Source organism: Oryx dammah, unplaced genomic scaffold (genome assembly GCF_014754425.2).
Source record: "Oryx dammah isolate SB20612 unplaced genomic scaffold, SCBI_Odam_1.1 HiC_scaffold_23, whole genome shotgun sequence".
Taxonomy (NCBI): domain Eukaryota; kingdom Metazoa; phylum Chordata; class Mammalia; order Artiodactyla; family Bovidae; genus Oryx; species Oryx dammah.
Genome location: NW_024070207.1, coordinates 65205034 through 65212141, shown reverse-complemented (window position 1 = coordinate 65212141; position 7108 = coordinate 65205034). Strand labels below are relative to the sequence as shown.

The following is a 7108-nucleotide window of genomic DNA, read 5'->3' as shown; positions in this document are numbered from 1 at the left end:
GATTGATCCTTTGATCATTATGTAGTGTCCTTCTTTGTCTCTTTTCACAGCCTTTGTTTTAAAGTCTATTTTATCGAATATGAGTATTGCTACTCCTGCTTTCTTTTGATTTCTATTTGCATGGAATACTTTTCCAGCCCCTCACTTTCACTCTGTATATGTCCCTAGGTCTGAAGTGGGTGTCTTTTAGACAGTATGCATAACGGTCTTGTTTTTTATCCATTCAGCCAATCTGTGTCTTTTGGATGAAGCATTGAATCATTTTTAAGGTAATTATCAATGCATATGATCCTATTACCATTAATTTTATTCTTTTGATTTTTTTTTGTGGGCCTTTTCTTTCTTTTGTGCTTCCTATCTAGAAAAGTTCTTATAGAATTTGTTGCAAGGCTGAATTCTTTTAACTTTTTCTTATCTGTAAAGCTTATTATTTTTCCTTTGAATCTGAATGAGATCCTTGCTGGATGCAGTAATCTTGGTTATAGATTTTTTTTCTCTCATTATTTTATTTTATTTTTTTCTCATTATTTTAAGTATATCTTGCCACTCCCTCCTGGCCTGCAGAGTTTCTATTGAAGCATCAGCTGTTAGCCTTATGGAGATCCCCTTGTATATTATTTGTTGCTTTTCTCTTGCTGCTTTTAATATGTTTTCTTTGTGTTTCATTTTCATTAGTTTGGTTAATTTATTTCTTGGCATGGTTCTCTTTGGGTTTAGCCTGTATGAGACTCTCTGGGCTTCCTGGACTTGGATGGCTATTTCCTTTCCCATGTTAGGGAAGTTTCAACTATCAGTTAAGTTCAGTTCAGTCGCTCAGTCATGTCTGACTCTTTGTGACCCCATGAATTGCAGCACGCCAGGCCTCCCTGTCCATCACCAACTCCCGGAGTTCACTCAAACTCATGTCCATCGAGTTGGTGATGCTATCCAGCCATCTCATCCTCTGTCGTCCCCTTCTCCTCCTGCTTTCAATCTTTCCCAGGATCAGGGTCTTATGAGTCAGTACTTTGCATCAGGTGGCCAAAGTATTGGAGTTTCAGCTTCAGCATCAATGCTTCCAGTGAATATTCAGGACTGATTTCCTTTAGGATGGACCAGTTGGATCTTTTTTGCTGTCCAAGGGACTCTCAAAAGTCTTCTCCAACACCACAGTTCAAAAGCATCAATTCTTCAGTGCTCAGCTTTCTTCACAGTCCAACTCTCACATCCATACATGACCACTGGAAAAACCATAGCCTTGACTAGACAGACCTTTGTTGGCAAAGTAATGTCTCTGCTTTTGAATATGCTATCTAGGTTGATCATAACTTTCCTTCTAAGGAGTAAGCATCTTTTAATTTCATAGCTGCAATCAACTATAGTCTCCTCAAATATTTTCTTGCATCCTTTCTTTTTCTTATTCTTCTGGAACCCATATAATCTGGTTGTTGGTGCACTTAATGTTGTCTCAGAGATCTCTGAGACTGTTCTCATTTCTTTTTATTCCTTTTTTTCCTTTATTCTGTTTTGCTTCATTCTGTCTCCCAGAGCACTTATCTATTCTTCTGTCTCAGCCATTCTGCTATTGATTACCTCTAGTGCATTTTTAATCTTAGTTATTGCATTGTTCATTGGAAATTGTCCATTCTTTGTTTCTTCTAGGTCCTTCTTTAACATCTCTTGTACCTTCCCAATCTGTCCCTCCATTCTATTTTCCTGTGCCCTTTTTTATTTCCAATATTTTAGATCATCTATAATGTCATCTCTTTGCATTATTTTTCAGATAGTTTGCCTATTTGCTTGGTCTTGTAGGTTTTTACCACATTCGTTCACCTGCTACATGTTTCTCTGTCTTTGCATTTTGTTTAATTTACTTTGTTTAGGGTCTCCACTCTACAGACTAGAAAGATTGTAGTTCCTCTTATTTTTGAGGTCTTCCCCCTATGGGTGGATTTGGACCAGTGCCTTGTGAGTTTCCTTGTTGGAGTTTCTTGTGACTGTGTTCTGGTAGATGGAGCTAGATCTTGTCTCTCTTAAGGGCAGTGCTGTGTACAGTAGTGTATATTATGGTTTCTATGGGCATGGTATGGCTATGAGCAGTGTTTGCTAGAAGGAAGTGTCGTGTTGTGTTTCTATTTTGCTGAAGGTTTGGCATGAGGTGTCCAGCACTGGAGCTTGCTGACCTTTGAGTGAGTCCTGGTCTTAGTGTTGAGATAAAGGCCTTTGGGAGAGCTCTCACCAATTAATGTTTCATGGGGTTTACATTCTCAGACTTCAAAATAATTTACTCAGATATCCCTTCTTGGAGGTTCAGGCCTGAACCCTTACTGTAGCACCAAGACTTCCCAGGCCACTCAGCACAGAAGACAAAACCCCAAGAAAAATGGTGAAAGCAATATTCAACATCCAAGAACAACCAAAGAAATTCACATACTTACAAACAGAAAGGAAGAGGGAGAAGGAGAAAGAAAAATAAGAAGGAAAGTAAAACAGGAATCAAAAAAGGAGAGAGCAACCAAGTCAATAAACAAACCCATAAGTGAAAATAAATACTAAAAACTTAATTAGCAAAAGTAAAAAATCAAAAACATGGGTAAAATACAATATAACTAAGCAGAACTGTAAAAATAAGAAAAACTTAAAATGTTTATTAAAAATAAAATTTTAAAAGAGAAAAATCAAGGTAAAAACTTAAAGGAATAAAAAACAACATTAGAATAATAAGAAAAAGAAAAAAAAATACAGATAAAGAGTGGTAGTAAGAAGAATGTCCTTACTCTTCCATTAACCTCTCCATACAATGAACACCAGCCAATCTGCCTACTCAGAAAGCCCCCCAATATGTCTAGGAAGAGCTCTGGATCTGTTGTTGGTGCTACAGGATCAGCTAAGACTCAAATCTGGCCTTATTACAGCTTGTACTTTCTCCCAGAATCCATAACTGCCCTCAATGTCTGCAGTCTCAAACTAATTACAGAGATTTAGTCCACTGCACTTGTGGCTTCAGGAACTAATTTCCTTCCTCTTCTTCAGTCACATAACTGCTGGTGTTCTACTGTGATTTTGGTCCTGCCTCTGCTTGTAGGCTAGGGGCTTCCCTGGTGACTCAGCTGGTAAAGAAAATACTTGCAGTACAAGAGACCCACATTTGATCCCTGGGTCAGGAAGATCCCCTGGAGAATGGAATGGCTACCCACTCCAGTATTCTTGCCTGGAGAATCCCATGGACAGAGAGGAGCCTGGCAGGCTATAGTCCATGTGGTCACAAAGAGTCAGACATGACTGATTGACTAACATTTTCACACACTTTCTGCTGATAGGCTAGCCTCCAGTATCTGTTCCCTGCCAAGACATTAGGAAGCAAAGGCCAAGGCATACTAGAGCTCATTTGCTTAGTTGTGCTGGGAAGAGGGCATGGTATGGCAGCCACAATTGGGGTGTATCAGGGAATGCCTGTGGTGGTAGAGACCACCTGGATGTTGCTACAGTCTGAGACAGGTCGTGTGCTCTCCTAGAGGAACTGGCCTTAGGTCATGGGTCTCTAGGAAGAGCCAAGCTGCTTAGTCTCCCACGGAGATGTGGGCAGTAACCTGTACCTGCACATAGCTTGATGGCAGCTGCCACCACTGTGATTGAGACTGCAATGGCAGTGCTTCATCCACTACCTCAGGCACCCTCCCTGTCTTTGTCAGTGGCTAGTCAGCCTGTGTTTCCCCCTCTGGGGTTGTATACTGTAGTCTTGTCTAGATCTGCCTCTGGTGTTCCTGCTGGCGTTGGAAGGGACCAGACCACAGTTACAGTATTTGAGTGTGCAGAGTTAGAGGGTCCTGGTGGCAATGTCTCTTGCCTCTATGGGAAGGGAAGCACAGGCTTTTCTCTGAACTCCCTTAGCTGTGTTGTACTAGCCCCCTCAGAATATCTTCATGGCAGTCAACCATGGTCCTTACCCTGGGGTCCAACCCCCTAAGCCTGAGCCTCAGCACCCAGCACCCACTCACTATGGTGGACATGCAAGCCAATTCTAGGCTGGAAAATGCTGTTAAGCAATGATCTCTGTGGTGAACTCTCTCCATTTGCCTTCCAAGCATTTCTGTGTGCCCTTCTGAGGTTCTGAAACTTACCTCTGTCCCCAACCATGAGAAGGTTGCCAAGTTATGGAAACCTTTCCTCCTTCACAACTCCCTTCCTGGGGCACAGATTCCAACCCCAAAATATTTTGTCTCTTTTAATCTTTATCTTTTGCCCTACCTTATTCTGAGGAGATTGGCTTGCCTGTCTGCCAGCATTCAGAATGTGCTCTGGAGGAGTTGTTCCACATGCAGATGAATTTTTGATGTATTTTCGGGGAGGAAGGTGATCTTCCCACATTATTCCTTTGCCATCTTGAAAATCCTCAGCTCCTTTAATTCTTTTTCCTTTATTCTTCTCTTCAGCAGTTATTTCTACCATTCTATCTTCCAGCTCATTTATCCATTCTTCTGCCTCAGTTATTCTGCTATTGATTCCTTCTAGTATATTTTTCATTTTAGTTATTGTTTGGTTCATCACTGTTTATTTGTTCTTTCTTCTTTGTCCTTGTTAAACATTTCTTATATCTTCTCAATCCACGCCTGCATTCTGTTTTCAAGATCTTGTATCATCTTTTTTAAAAATAATTTTATTTATTTAATTGGCTGTGCTGAGCACTAGTTGCTGCACAGGCTTTTTTCTAGTAGTGGCAGCCAGGGGCTACTCTAGTTGCAATGCACAGGCTTTTCATTGCAGCTGCTTCTCCTGTTGTGGAGCACAAGCTCTAGAGTGTTCAAATTCAGTACTTACAGAATGTTGGCTTAGTAGTTTCAGATTCTGGGCTCGAGAGCATGGGCTTCATAGTTGTGGCACATTGTCTTAGTTGTCTCATGGCATGTGGGATCTTCCTGAACCAGGGAACAAGCCTGTGTCTCCTGCATTGGCAGGTGTCCAGTGAGCCACCAGGGAAGCCCCTTGGATCATTTTTACTGTCATTACTGAATTCTTTTTCAGGTAGATTGCCTATTTAATCTTCATTTATTTGTTCTTGTGTTTTCTTACCTTGCTTCTTTTTCTGTAATGTAATTCTCTGTCATGTCATTTTTGTCTTATTATATTGTGGTCTCCTTTCCACAGGATGCAGGGTCATAGTTTCTGTTGCTTTTGTGTCTGCCACCTGGTGGGTGAGGTTGGTCCTAGGGCTTGTGTAGGCTTCCTGGTGGGAGGGACTAGTGCCTGTGCTCTGGTGGGTAAAGCTGAATCTTATCTCTCTGATGGGCAGGACTGTGTCATGGAGTATGTTATGATATGTTTGTTAGCTAATTATAATTTTAGGCAGCTTGTCTGCTGATGTTTGGAGCTGTGTTCCTGTCTTGCTAGTTGTTTGGCCTCAGACACCCAGCACTGGAGCCTGCAGGCAGTTTGGTTTAGCCAGGTCTTGGTGTAGAGACAGAGAACTCCAGGTGAGCTCATGCAGATTAATAAAATTGCCTGTAGGTGGGAATTTTTGGTGTGCCAGCATCCTGGGTTCAGTTTTCCCACCCCAGTGTCACAGACCCAAGTCCTGTTGTTATTCAGTTGCTGAGTCTTGTCTGCCTCTTTGCAACCTCGTGGACTGCAGCATGCCAGGCTTCCCTGTCCTTTACCATCTCCTGGAGTTTGCTCAAACTTGTGTCCATTGTTCTGTGATGCCATCAAATCATCTCACTCTCTGTCATCCTCTTCTCCTCCTACCTTAAATCTTTCCCATAATCAGGGTCTTATGGAGCTTCAGCCTCAGCATCAGTCCTTCCAATGGACATTCAGGATTGATTTCCTTTAGGATTCACTGATTTGATTTCCTTTTCCAAAGGACTTTCAAGAGTCTTCTCCAACACCACAGTTCAAAAGCATCAAGCAAGTCCCCACAAGCAGCATAGCATGGACAAAAAGAAAAAATGAAAAGAAAAAAAGCAAAATCTTAGATAAGTAAAAAACAAACAAATAGTAGTACTAACAACATCAAAAAAGAGAAGGAAAAAGGAAACAAACAAAATCCAAGATGAAAAACAAAACAAAATCAACAAAAACACACATCAAAAAATATAAAGAAAACAAAACAAAAAGAAGAAACAAAAAACCACAGAACAATAAAAAATTAAAAATAGAAAAATAAGAAATACATTAAAATTAAGAGAAAAGAAGATAAATAAAAATAAAGTAATAAAAAGAAAGAAACAAAACATAGTGTGTGTGTGTGTAAATATATATATATACATATTCCCCCTGTCCCATGGCATCCACTCTCAGTGTCCTTGCTTTCACAATTATCCACAGCAAAGCTCTGACCCTCCAATGCCTCTAGTTTGGCTTCTGGACCTGCTGTGGGCACCGTGACTCAGACTCTTACCTGGCCCAACTCCCATGTGTACTTACCTCCAAAGTCCACAGTTACTGAAGCTAGACTAGTCTCAGTTATGGAAGTGCTCATTATCCATTCAGATATTCTCACAGATGCAGGTTTTACCAAGCTGATCACAGGGATTTAATCTGAGGTTTTTTCTCTTGCACGGAGAGATTTCCATTCCTCTTCCTTAGTCACACAGTCCTTGGGATCCAGCTTTAGTTTTGGCCTGAATTCTATGTGTGGGCCACCACCAGGCATCTGTTCTATGCCTAGGTGAGAGGAGACAAAAGCAGCAGCTGATCAAGGCACAATTGCTCACTCATTCTGCAGAGGGATAAGTGGCTACAACTGGGGCAAGTATACTTGCTCTGATGGGATTCCATTCTGGTGTCTATGGTGACAGATATCAGCAGGAAGTTGTAACAGACTGAAGCAAGCTTGCTTGGTGGGAGTTCCTCCCAGTGCCCATGGAGACAAGGTCTGTTGTGTGAAGAGAGTGTCCATGATGGCAGCACCATTCCTTGTTTGCCACTCAACAATGGTGACAGCTTCCAAGGCAGACCCCACTAAACTCCAGGAGCAATCTTGGCCATGGATCCCCTTACTCCCACTCCTTCACATTGTGTCTATGCAGCTGAGATCCTCCTTCCGTCCCCTCATGTTGTCACTATGGACCCAACAGTGGTCCTCTTCCAAAGCCCTCTCACCTAAACCTATGCTTTAGCACTTATTTCC

General features: G+C 41.6%; 1 long non-coding RNA gene across 1 annotated transcript in view; it reads left to right on the top strand.

Moving 5' to 3' along the window:
* LOC120881918 overlaps positions 1–839 on the top strand; it is a 12682-nt gene extending 11843 nt beyond the window's left edge. The window contains exon 3 of the long non-coding RNA XR_005725359.1: positions 810–839. This is a non-coding gene — a long non-coding RNA (uncharacterized LOC120881918). The remainder of the gene's footprint in view (positions 1–809) is intronic.
* The last annotated feature ends 6269 nt before the right edge of the window (positions 840–7108 follow it).